Source organism: Lepisosteus oculatus, chromosome 11 (assembly GCF_040954835.1).
Source record: "Lepisosteus oculatus isolate fLepOcu1 chromosome 11, fLepOcu1.hap2, whole genome shotgun sequence".
Classification (NCBI taxonomy): domain Eukaryota; kingdom Metazoa; phylum Chordata; class Actinopteri; order Semionotiformes; family Lepisosteidae; genus Lepisosteus; species Lepisosteus oculatus.
Window position 1 is genome coordinate 37,324,818 of NC_090706.1, and position 13,128 is coordinate 37,337,945.

Sequence of the window (13,128 nt, forward strand, 5' to 3'; positions counted from 1 at the left end):
GTGTTTTTTTTTATCATTAATAAACAAAAAGAAACCTCAGTGGCCTACATTTAGGCTTATTCATTAAAACAAAGAAGGCCATTGTGTTTCCCTTTTCAGTCTTAATTAGGAGAAGTTCAGTCATCTGAACTGAAACCCATTTAGCTCATTCAGACAAATAAAACCTGTCTGGAAATTTGATATGATCTTTTTTAGTCTCCTTAACCGGTCCTTTCCTTCGGACTTTGACAAGGCCAAGTTAGCCAAATTTGTCTTTGTTCAGAAAAAGATACTGTTTTAGGTTTGAGTGCTCCTTAGCCTTCACCCATCAAAGACAAACTGTGAGATGCTGAAAATAAAATTAATGCCAAATAATCACTGTTACATATACGGAATAATAAAAGACATTAATAATGCAACATGTTGAGTATTATTGTAACTTCTTAAAATGTTTTGTAGATCACACTGCAGCTAATGGGCCTAATGGTCTCCTGTCATTTGTAACCATTTTTCTGCTCTTATGTTTAGAGATGTCTAAATTGTCCTTCATGTCAGTTGAAAGCAGAGTATGTGACACCTGGGTTGATACACTTTTAGTGGAACTAAATAAAGTTAAAAGAGAGTCACTGAGGGAATCAAAACTGTCAGGTAGAACTTATGTACTGTAAGAAATTGACTTTTCTTATCACTTTATTTTGAACTATGGTTTTATAGCGTGTCATTCACATTCACATGTATATACCTACAAAGCTTTTCTGTTTTGGGTGGAGCCTGGCAGGCAGCAAACAGTATCAATATTCAAACGTCATATGCATCATATACAAACCTGTGTATTCAGAGATCAAAGTGCAATCTAAATCATCATATCCAAGGTTTATGACTTTTACGGGAGTACTTTATTTAAAAAAAAAAAACAATTTAACTTGATATGTATTTATAGGATATTATTACTGAAGAAATTCAGACCACAGCAAAATGTTAAGATTGAGGAATATGACGTCTACAGCAAAGAGGATTAGCCCAACTGTATATTGGCAAGCTGAGACAAACTGATGCTTCAGAAATAATAATGACCCAGTTATGTCATACACAAAGCCTTCTGAAAACTCAAAACATCTTTTTTTTCTGCGTTGACCTGTTTTATTGCTGCTCGCAGTAAATCTATAGAGACCTTTCTTTCCTTGCCTTTATTTCCTCCTTGCACTTAAATTTCCTTCTGATACATTTGGGAAGATGGCTACTTACAAGGTATTGGGCTGCGTTTTGTTTCAATGTACTAAACGAAACAAATTGCAATCACATTATTAAATAATACAAAAAATGTTTTACTTTTTGCTCAACTGCTGTATCATTTAACAACCTGCCATCATAACATGTCGGCGACCTGTACATTACCATAGTCATAGTCAAAAGGAAAGAAACCCCTCCATTTGCTTAATTGCTTTCTTGTTCAGGAGCTGTCAAGCACCCAGTCCAATCCAGTCTAATTAGCCAGTGCACAGCTGCATGGTGTCTAAATATTCATCCTGTATTTCCCATTTGTTTCAATTTTCACGACAAATTTCATATTCAAAAGAAAAATTTAAAACAGACGCTTTATGTATTTGTGGCTTGTGGGACATTTGTTGGCACTGTTACCCTTGAAAACACATGGGGGCATCTTTGAGTAGTGTTTAGATCTCTGGACTGTCACTGGGAGAGTGTCCCTGCTAGTTCTTGTAGATACTGCTTCTGTCTTCTTGATAAAAGTACTTTACTGTAATTTCTCTTGTTCCCCAAACTGTAAAAATAGGTGTAATTGCACCAGTGGAAGTGATCCTGTGATGGATTAGTGTCCCTTCTAAGGGGGAATCATCTCTTGGTCTGTTTAACACTTCAGAAGCTGGGATAACGTCTAACATGCTGAGCCTCTACACTCAAATATGGATTCTACCTACTGGGTAAAAGCAAGAATACTGAAGAACCACCTAAGCAAATACTACGCTTAACCCTAATCCTTATGTTACAACTAATAACGAATGTACTGTGTAAATACACAGCTGGTTCCTGTAGTATTAACTATAGTGACATAAAATATTATGGGATCTACTCTGACAAATTTCATAAATAGTTCCATTTTGTCAAAAATCGCATTTTCAAGTTTCCACATTTCCCAGACAGTTTCAGTGGTTGACCCATATTTAAAATGCCATGAAAGCCGTAATCTGTCACCACATTGTTCCAAGTCTGAGCTACCCGCTAACTCTGAGCTCCTTACAGTATTCGGAAATTACAAAACCATCTTTTAGTGAAAAGATAGTGTCGCCCTGGAATCAGTCCAGAACAGAACACCCAAGAAAAGAGGACTTAAAGGAATGCCCTACACTGTCTGCCAGACGCAGAGAAATAAATCTCTTGAGTCTCGAACAGAGAAAACTACAAGGAGACCTCACTCAAGTGTTCAAAGGCACTGTCAAGGGCAACTTAATGGGTTTCCTCTGATTCAGCAGCGAATCCCAAACCAGAAGGCACGTGGAAAGTACAAGGGTGTACATTTAAAACCAAGCACAGGAGCTGCTTACCATGCAAAGTGTTACTGGGGAATGGAACAAGCTATACAGCCATGTTGTTGACGCTCATACTCCGTCATCTTTAATGGAGGAAGGTGCTGGAGATACTCAGTTTAATTAGCTACTAGCTAACCACTAAGCCAAATGCCTTCCACCTATCTGTAACATCTCTTACATTTTTCCTATTCCTGCATCTTGAAAAAAAATCCAGTCAAAGTGCTAGTGACAAGAATGATGTGACAGGTAATGATATTTGTCTTCTCTTTGTTCAGGCTGTGTAATCTTTATCATGTCAAAAATTATCACATTTCATGGCAACTCACAGAAATAATGTGTACTCAAATAAACACACTGCTATAGGTTCTTTTATATGTCTCTCAGAGAGCCACATACAATAACTCTTTATAAACAGGACAACACTTCAAAAACAACCTTACACTGCTGAATTACTACTAGACTAGACAAATCGTTTGTGCTTTGTTTTGTTTTTTTGCCATAACCAAAAGTAGTTGATCTTTTTAGCGTTTTAATTTCAGTTTCTTGTTTAAGGATAAACCTGTTATCATAAAAATGCTTCAAATGATACCGTTTGTGCTTGTGCGTCTCACATAGTTATCAAAGTTCAACCATAACTTGTCATTTTTATTGCAGGCTTATTTATCAGTGTTACCTCCATGCAATAGAGATAAACTTGTGTGCAGGTCCATTGGATCGTGATGAAAACCACGTGACTATGTCGTAGCACACTGATAGAGACGAATAGTGGTGGAAGATTAGAAATGGCAGGGTGGTGCTCTCCTCAAGCATGGACTAACTTCATCGTGGCAAGCCAGCTGAAATCACAGTTGCCTTTACCCACCTGTCTGGGCCCTTTTCAGATGTCCTTTCTCCTCTGCAATACTCTACACCAATGGATTGGTTGCAGTTATTAGCGTTGAACACAGTGAAAATCCCCAGTGCCGCTTGAACTAGTTCAGCAGTAGAAAGATATATCAGTATATTTATATCCGAGTCCAAAAAAAAAATATATAAAAAAATATTTACGCAACATTTACAGCACAGAGAAGTTACAATAGACTAAACGGTATTTGTTGCGTTTGCACTGCCCCCTGGTGGGCACTATTTTAATAGCGTATGACAGCATTTTAATTTGAATACAAGGAATACGTAAACATTTCGAAGACGAGAAATTTTAACTTTCAAAAGCAAAGCAAATGCAATTAAAAGTTAGGAATATATATGTACATATGTACGTAGGCATTCTACCTCTGTTTAAAAGAACAGTGTCGTTTCTGAAATTTCAGACACGTCATATTGTTTGGTAAGATGATAAGCCGGTTCATTTCGGCATACATACAAAACGAAGTAATTTTATTTGCGTTTGCAAGAAATAAACAAAATAGAAATACAAAAAAAAACAACTTTGCCTCTGTTTGACTTGTAAAACACTATGCAATGCATTCGCATAGCTTTTAAATGAACATTAATTGGATGATTGATACAGTGTTGGACTGGCCTGAGCTAAGAGAGACATATAAACTAAATAAAAATACATTTCAGCGAGATTATATAATTTTCAAAAAGTCTATTCAAATTCTATTTTTGGCTATATCATCATTATTCCTATACTGTTACCACACTGCGGTTCTACTATAGATACTGTACTATACAGTCCTCAAAATGTGATGAGTGACCACCTCGTTTTCCCTGTTGTCACCAAACAGGTATAATCGTGAAATAACTGAAAGGTGAATGAAAGAGCCGAGACCACCTTCCTGTACACACCGATTCCTGTGTGCCAGTCAAGTCTGATGACATCATCAGGTGGCCAACAAGAAGTACTCGCTTTTTGAGTCGAGGCCAGACTCCTCCTGAGCACCTCTGTAAACCTCTGTCGCAAAAAGCATCAGGTGATTTCATCGACTTTTGTCTTATTTTGGAAGTGCTGAATTTGAAACATATTATTATAGGTGCAATTTCAGTCCCGTTGATCGACTCCTGGCTGTTAAGACTGGCGCCGGCTCCTGAAGGGTGTGTGGATTTTTAGCTGTATGTGCTGCCACCCAGTGGCCAGAATAATTAATTTAACCTCCTGGCAATTTCTCCTGTTAAAACACAGACCCATCTCTGACTGTACGGACTTTTTCTCTTCAGCTCGGGGATAGTTGGAGTAAACTGTGTGCAAGAGCAGTGTCATACGCCCTGTATAGATACCTGCAGATCGTTTTAGCACTGCGTATTATTATTGTATTCTATTATTCTATGGTTTTTACAGTTTATCTTCCTGTTGTATTACACATTCACCACCTTGCAATATACACGACTGTATTTGTTATTTTAACGGGTTATTTCAAATTATTAACTTTATCATACAGTATCTCTCCAACTGATGCTTTATTGACTTTATAATATCTAATTGATGGATTGTGAAACTTTATTTGGTATATTTCTTCTCCTTCTGCTGTTTGACTCACCACCTATTTATTTCATGTACGTCACCTTGCAAAAAAGAGTCTGCATAAAACAAAGTCTGAATTAAAAATAATAAATATCTTTATAGCTAACCTGGAATCTGCAGTTGTTCAAGTCCTTAGAAAAAGCTTTTAAAAAGGCTAGATACTGTAACTAAAGAATTAAGTAACTGGGAGCTCAGTAAGAAGAGAACTTGAAAATCACTGTATTATTAAAAAACAGAATTATAGTAGAGTACATGAGGAAAATAACAGAAATGAAAATGTGAAAAAGGTGCAAACACCACATTACAAATCACTGCGTTTATGAAGTTATTATGTTTTTATTATTACTTAGTGGTATTGTGATCACTTCCAGATTTCCACCACCATGCAGAAGATCACCATCAACAATTGTTCACATTACACTGCATTCCAGAGTTCCTCCAGGCAGATTTAATGTTTAATTTGTGCCCTAAAGTTTTTTTTGTCTTTCCTCCCTCAAAATGCACCAGCAACCTAATGAGATGAAAAGGTGTTCTGGCACACGATCCTAAATCCTAAATAGCTTCTATTGTGCAAGTATTTCCCTCCTCATCACTGTGCTCTGTTGAATTCCACTAGCAGGTCGTCAGAGCTGTATCTGAATTCCTACTCATACACATGGTCAGTGTTCTGTGTCCTCATTTCCCTTTTATCTTTTCCATATTTTGTCTCCCAGTGTTAGATCTGAAACCTCACCTGAGACACGCTCTCCCTCCCCTGCCCAAGAAGGGATCTGCAGTGGCCTTCTGCTTGGCCAGCACAACACATGAAAACCCAGCAGCGTTACCAAACAAGAAACACTGACCAGGTGTTGTCCAGCGGACCTGAACCTTTCCCACTGGATCTGGGAATTCTGTATACTCCACAGCTGAAACCAGGTGATGACCAGCTGATCTGGTGTCTCGCCCTACATTTTTTTTTTTCCATCAGGCAGGAGAAATCAGGAGTGTGGTTGTCAGACAGGCAGACTGCAAGACATCTGTCCCTGGTCTGCTGCTCAACTTGACGACAGTGATGATGATTAGTAGTGCACAATCACGGATTTTGTACATTTGTGAAGCACCCGGGTCAAAACCCAACACTCCAGTGTAGGATTATTTATATGTAATGCATTTTTCTTTTAGGAAAGCGTTTTTTTTTTTGCCCATGAAGATCCTTTGGGCTCAATTTGGGGTTCCTTTTTCTTCAGTGCTTACGTGATGACAGAATGATCATTCTCAGTTACAGTCAGCAGTTGTGTGTGGATGAAAATAAATTTAGGATCCTCTTATGCCACATGCTTCTCCTCCAGAAAATAAAAAAAAAAACATTCCCCTCTCTCCTTTGTCTTCCCATCAACACGTGCATGTACAGAGATTTATTTTGTATACGTGTGTTTTGTGTTGAACTTGCAGTGTTTCCAGAAGTGCGAGGTGCAACTCTTCCTTAAATACAATTGCTGCACTAGATAGAAAGAAATGGCACGAACACCTTGTGAAGTTTTTGTGCTTTTTTTCTCCGCTCAAAGTTAAAAAAAATATATATATATGCATCCAACCCGTCATTCTACGCGGATAGTGATTTGGGGGAAATGAGGACTCCTGATCCGATTTTCTGTATATTGATAGCGGCGAAGTCTGTACCGGGGAAAATGTGGACCCTTTTCAACTAATGCTTAATTTGCATAGTGTGAAAGAAATAAGCTCAACTGACGTATCCACGCCCTTGGGATGTCTTCTAGGGGGAATGGAACACTTCAAAAAAGGTGACATGAGACGTTTTATTTTTTGTCGAGCCGGGCACATCCATGGCTCTTCGTTGCGGAATGCGAACAGTGAACCGGGAGTTTAATACTGCAGTGTCCGAGTGCTGTGTCGGCGTAATAAAAAGGTATAAGCATTGACCTCAGGCAGGCTCAGCCTTACGAGCGGAGAGCCAGAAGGGAACACCCGTCACTGCTCAGAGATGCAAGTAACCCGGGCCAACCCGCGTCTTACATAAGCCAGAGCACATCCGAAACTCGGGGCAGTACTTCTGCGGGGAGCTGACCGGCGGCACGTTTATGAACAAAACACCCGGGACGTGACCCTTGCACTGATAAAAGTACCCTTTAAAACCGCAGATCCACTGACCTACATGAAATGCGTTCTTCACCACCGGAACATGACATTGGGAAGGAGGAGGGGTGGGGGAATGATCTTTAAGTCACCTTAGTAGGATCATTACGGTACCCGTATCCTTCACAGCTCGAGTCAGCGCTCTCAAATGTTCACGGCCGGGGGTGAGCTCCAGAAGAGGCGCCCCTCACCCGAGACGTGCAGCGGGGCGCACGCCCGGTTCCCGCGCGCGAGTTAACCCACCGGGTGCACGACAATGGGTCCTGTTGCGGTCGCGCGGCCACCGAGTGCCCCGGCCCCCCGCGCGTGAAACCCCCGTGCGGGCGGACGTACCTTTGCCGACAAACGTGGTGGAACCCTCGGAATGTTCCATTTTCAGGAACGGCTCGAGATAGTAGCGATGCACTGAAAATATGAAAGAGATGTGAAAGCGATTATAATGGGAGAGATCAAGGAATAAAATGCTTGCAAATTAACAATCAGGTAACTCTTTTTGCATTATGTTTTTTTCGGGCACTGCTTCGTCACGGTTGCACAGTTTCATCCGAGCGTTTGCACTGCTTCGCTGAGGATCAGAATTCCGGAGGCTTGCATTTAGCTTTTCTGTTTGTCTTTTTTTTTTCTCTCTCCCCTGCTTGAGCCCCTCCTTGATTTGTATGTTGTAATGTTTACATTCGGGAATAAGTCTATTGGAATCGTATATTACCGCGTCTCTCTGTAAATGTGCTGAGTGAATATCATTTACTTTGTTGTTTTTTTAAGGCGAGGGACAGGGCGGAACATCATCTCTTCAAAGATGCGTTTGTCTCCCTCTCTTTAGAATTATTCCGGTCTGCAACATTGCAGTGTTTTTCTCTGCATTGGAGCAAGTAGACACAGAGAGGCCTGAGATGATTACAAGTGCAATAACATTTACATATCAAACAACTTATATGACATCATTGAGATGAGAAGAAACATAATCAAAAAAGACCCGAAGCATTTAGATGGCATAATAATTTTCTCTGGGCTGATTTTAATCTTATCATACAAATCTTGGAACATCTAAACTCCTGCCGTTTCTATTGGAATTACGTATATAATACAAAAGATATTTAAATCGCACAGGGTATTCTAATTTGTTATTTTATGCGTTGTCCTATGTATGCCTCTCTTGACGCTGGTGTTAATGGCGGTTTTTCAGGATCTAGATATACCATCATTTCAAAATCTTCGTTGATGTTTAATTCTTTTTAAAATCTATTAAGTGGTGTAGCGCCAGCTTCCCGTACTGTTATTATTTTGGCAAGTCGTCGGTACCGCTCCGTTTTGGGTTACCTCTTATATAATTCCTCTATGCCAAACTGCCTCTGCAGAAGATCTGACTGATAATACAGGGAAGTTGGGTTGTAGGTCTTGTTTTAGGCCTTTACTTGGCCGCTGCACAATTTTGCCCCGAGATCATGCTAAATGTAGAGACCGGGAGAAGACGTAGAGTTTTTAACCTGATAATGCCTGAATCGCCTGGTCTGATCTGTTTAATTTTGTGCTCGGCAGTTCTCAGAGCCCTTCGGTTCACTGGATCCACTGGAATGGGTGCAGGAACGTGTTTCTGCTTTAGCATGTAATAATCCCGTAAATTCTAACTTAAGAAACTTGATTTCGTTGACACTTGTCAGTAACCGCCGCAGAGCTACTGTAATTGTCCACATTCAAAACGATCCGTGAATAAGATGGGCACTGATGTACTGTAGGTGTCCGTTGACTTATAGAGTGGAAACGATTTTATGATGTTGGGACTGGTGGTCTTAGACAGGATGAGAGGGACACTGGCTCAGACCGTTGCATTGTTTTTCATGGATTGGTATAACCAATGTGTCTTCTTTTGTTCTTCCCCACTACTTTTGACAAAGCACCCTGCTTGCTAAAGTAGCCGTTTATCTCTTGTGTAACGCCAGGCTACCCGATGCCTGTATTGGTGGTTTTCAGTATTGCCACATATTTCCAAGGTGCTCTGAGCCGAGAAGGGATAAGAGGAAGTGTGTATGGTGCCACAGTGGGAGTGACATTGATAGGGCTGGTCTCCTTAGGCACTTTTTTCTTACAGCAGGTACACGGCCCTAAAGTGCTTTCAGGGCTCCGGATTAACTGTGTTGTCTTTTCAGCCATTCCAAGGTGTATGCACGGGGACACAACACTTTAACATCAAATCTGTTTGAAACCCGGTGAGCTGGAGCCTGGTGCTGTGCAGTACTGTGGGCTGTTGTCAGAACAATCCAGCAACTGACTTAAGTGAATGTCCAAAAATAAAAGCCCACAGGTTAGGCTTTTGTCAGGATTAATATCTGGTTTCTGCATGTCGCACACATTTCACATTGTGCGGAAGAGTTTTCTAAAAAAAGTTACATTTAGCTTTTCATTTTATGAACAGGCAGCTGTTGGAACAATGACATTGTTCACAGAACAACTGTTGCTCACAGACTAACAGGAGAGCAAGCTGCATGCAGCAATCTGTCTAGTGTAGCCTCGTGTCATTGTTGTAATCCGTGCTGGAGGTGTCTGGTTTAGGGGTACTGTAGATTGTATTTGAAAGGATTTGCTGGGTGCCATCCCAGTTCATAATAGGCATGAATGACAGCCATTTCCTCCATTGTGAAACGGATGCTATGTGCCAAGGATTTTGTTGAGCATGTTGACAGGGACTGATCATGGAGTGGTCTTCTTTACTTCAGCTGAAGGCTTTTATCTCGCAGTAACTCCATTTTCATGAAAGCTTGAGTCGCATCCTGATTTGCATTTTCCTTTTTTCTTGCCTTGTGACAAATTAGGTGTTGTGCACGATGGCATGTTGTGGTGTGACCTCTCATCTGGTCCATATTTTCGACTTTGGCCAATGCATCTGATTTAATATTTTCCAGATGTTAAAATCTCTTCAGATTTTTCTATAATGAACTATATTTTCCTTTGTTTTATGTTGAATGTGTATTTCTTCTTTCTATTGAGATGTTTGAGAATGTTTTATTTCAGACTGGTTTGCCATTCTTTGGGGAACCTTAAATGGCGTTGAAATGAGTCACGGAGTGACTCAAACCTGCTTTTCCATTATAGTCTACTCATGCAAAGTTGTTTAAAAATATGGCAATAGGCAATTGCTTTAGAGTTTGGGTTCAACTATGCTTTAGTGGGTTCCTGGGGTCTCAAATTAAATGGCACACTTTTGAAGACTCTAGGCAGCATGTCCTCTTTTTGTGTTTGAGCAAATCAGACCAAATTGATTTTAGAATTTCACAGAAGAACCTATAATCTCTTGCACACTAGACAAAGGGCAATCTTCAGCATGAATAACACATATAGGCTATATATTATTCAAAACATTTAATAATACATTAAAAAACAATGCCGTTGTGGAAAGCTTTGATTGAAACAGGGCATGTTTGAGAGTGTTTGGAAGTTAATGCTTTGTTGTCAGATGTGAAAAAGTCTCTGGTGCACGTGTCAAAGGGGCTGTAGAGTTTACAGCTACAGCTTTGAGACATAGTCTGAATAGATGGGACAAGGATACCGTAGCCTCTGAGGATAGACTACTGTAATTCTTGCAGGAATCATGTGAGGCTTTGGTCAAAGTGAGAGCAAGGGTACTGGAGATCAGGTGTCATTCCAGTAATGGGTATTGCCATGGGCTTTGACTTTGAAGTACAAGGCTAAGACAGTGATCAAGAAGGGGAGACCGAGGTGATTACATTCAGGTGGCAGTAAAAGCAGGTTAAGGGGTGTTTAATAATGAAGGGGTGACCAAAACCAACAGGTTCATTCATCACATACATGCCCACTCCACGATACCCTTCCTCTCTTAGCTTACTTGCAGAAGGCTGCAGCAAGTCCTTGAGGAAATTCTCTTTTTGCTGTATATCTGTATTACTGATGCTCTGCAGTGACATTTTCATTATCTCATTTTACTTTTGCTAATGTTCAATCCTACTTTTATTGCAATAAAAAAGAACTCTTCAAACTGTGGTCCAGGGTACCTTTGCTTTCATGCACGTTTGCATGAAAAGCTTTTTATCTATGGTGTATAGTGGGAAAATAGAGGAGTCAAATGTTTAGCAACACAATCCTCTACATTATCAGAAAAACATCATTAAGGGTGAAGGGCCTTTATACTGATTTTCAGTGTGCTGGGAAATACATTAATACCATATGCATCTTATTTAATTGAAATTTAAAGGAGGGCTTTTAACCTGTTAACCTAACTAATGGGGTTGGCTCTGTAGATCAGGATCTGTGCCTGTGGCTGGAAGGTTGCTGGTTAGTATCCTGCGGCCGGCAGAGGAATCCTACTCCGTTGGGCCCCTGAGAAAGGCCCTTAACCCCAGCTGCTCTAGGGGTGCTGTATAAATGGCTGACCCTGCGCTCTGACCCCCAGCTTCTCTCCCTGTCTGTGTGTCTCATGGAGAGCAAGCTGGGGTCTGCAAAAAGACAAATTCCTAACACAAATTGTACATGGCCAATAAAGTGATCTTATCTATCTAATGATGGATATGATAGAATAATACTGTGTTGTGTTATGAATTGAATGTTGTAAGTCACTGGCAAAAAAACAACAACTAAAGTACATAAAAAAGTGCAACAAGTTCTGTTTTTAAACCATCAGCTCACCTCACATTTGAATAAAGATATTTTTGAAAACACCTGAAAATGTAGCAGGTATTTAAAAATCTGCAAATAGTGATGAAGGATGTGACTTTGTTAGCAGCAGATATGTTCATAGATTGAACTGAGATATTTGGATGGGTTGTGAGTTCAGTCGTCCCAGTGCTGCACTCAGAAGTGTGTTTATGTGTAAGCCTGTGAAAATCTCACCTTCAGGCACAATGAAGTGGAGAACAGAGTTAAGATTTAGAAATTTTAGTTTAGAAAAACAATGTTTGTAAAAATCCCTCTCCTAGACTGCAGCAGTTTGCTCTCACGCAATTTCAGATTCATGAACCTACACTATCTTCTCTTTATTTTTTGCCGTCATGAAAGAAACTTATCATGACTCACTTTTAAGACATTGATTATAAGCATCTAAGAGGTTGCACATGAGAATAGGCCATTGAACCCATCTAGTTTATTTGCTGGTAGCTTAATGATCTAAGAATAATACATTTTTCTTAAAGCTTGCTGAGTCACCTTCAGCAACATGACTAGAGTAGAATCCAGTCTTATAATCTCCCATGTAAAGAAGCATCTCCTGTTAGTCTTAAGTGACTCTAAACATATTTTTCATTTGTGTCCCTGGGTCCTTATGTTGCTGCTGATCTTGACAAAGTCCCCTGAGTTGACTTGGTCAGTGCCTGTCAGAATACTGTGTACAATGCTAAAGGTATGAGAATGAAAGAATGTGGTCTCCACATAATCACATCTTTCCTATCTAAGACGGATTCACTTCCCTTATTTTGTCGAAACATGACATTCCCTGCACACCAGGCTGTGTTCCTTTATACTCCCTTTAGTGCAGCAGTAGTTTCTTGTACCAGCGTGAGTGAAACGGAACACAGTGTTCCAATTGAAGGTTAGGCCAATTAATGCATCACCCATTATCATCCTCTTCAGAATGTGTACAGTGAATGAGCAAATGTAAGAATGCTTCTCTGTGATTAGAAACTGCAGTTTGTGTACCAGGTTCTAAAAAGCAGGACCTAGGCAAATTAATACTAAAAATCATTCAGGGATGTCTGTCAATAAGATTTTGAATTTTTGGACAGTCAGACAGCATGCTGGAAAGAGAATGGACAGTAATGGACTGGGCACAGTTAGACACCCCATGTACACCTTTTGTAAATATTTAAAGTGTTGCTTTAGTTATGTTTCTCCTTATTGGTACAACCCCTTCAGCTTAATCTGATCAATGAATGTAAACTGGAGATCAATATAAAAATGATGTATTATATTGCACATATTGAACGTTTCTGTGGCATTGCAATGCTCATATTGCCAGAAAACATTGTACGGTCGATTAGATGACATCTGAATCTTCTAACAGTTTGA

The 13,128-nt window shown here is 39.9% G+C and overlaps 1 protein-coding gene across 2 annotated transcripts in view; it reads left to right on the forward strand.

The window, feature by feature from the left end:
* The first annotated feature begins 6,502 nt into the window (after positions 1–6,502).
* rnf44 (ring finger protein 44) overlaps positions 6,503–13,128 on the forward strand; it is a 38,739-nt gene continuing 32,113 nt past the window's right edge. Inside the window, exon 1 of one of the 2 annotated variants that reach the window (XM_006631926.3) lies at positions 6,503–7,602. The gene's annotated coding sequence lies outside the window, so the exon portion shown is untranslated. The remainder of the gene's footprint in view (positions 7,603–13,128) is intronic. The other variant, XM_015349781.2, reaches the window with a different exon arrangement.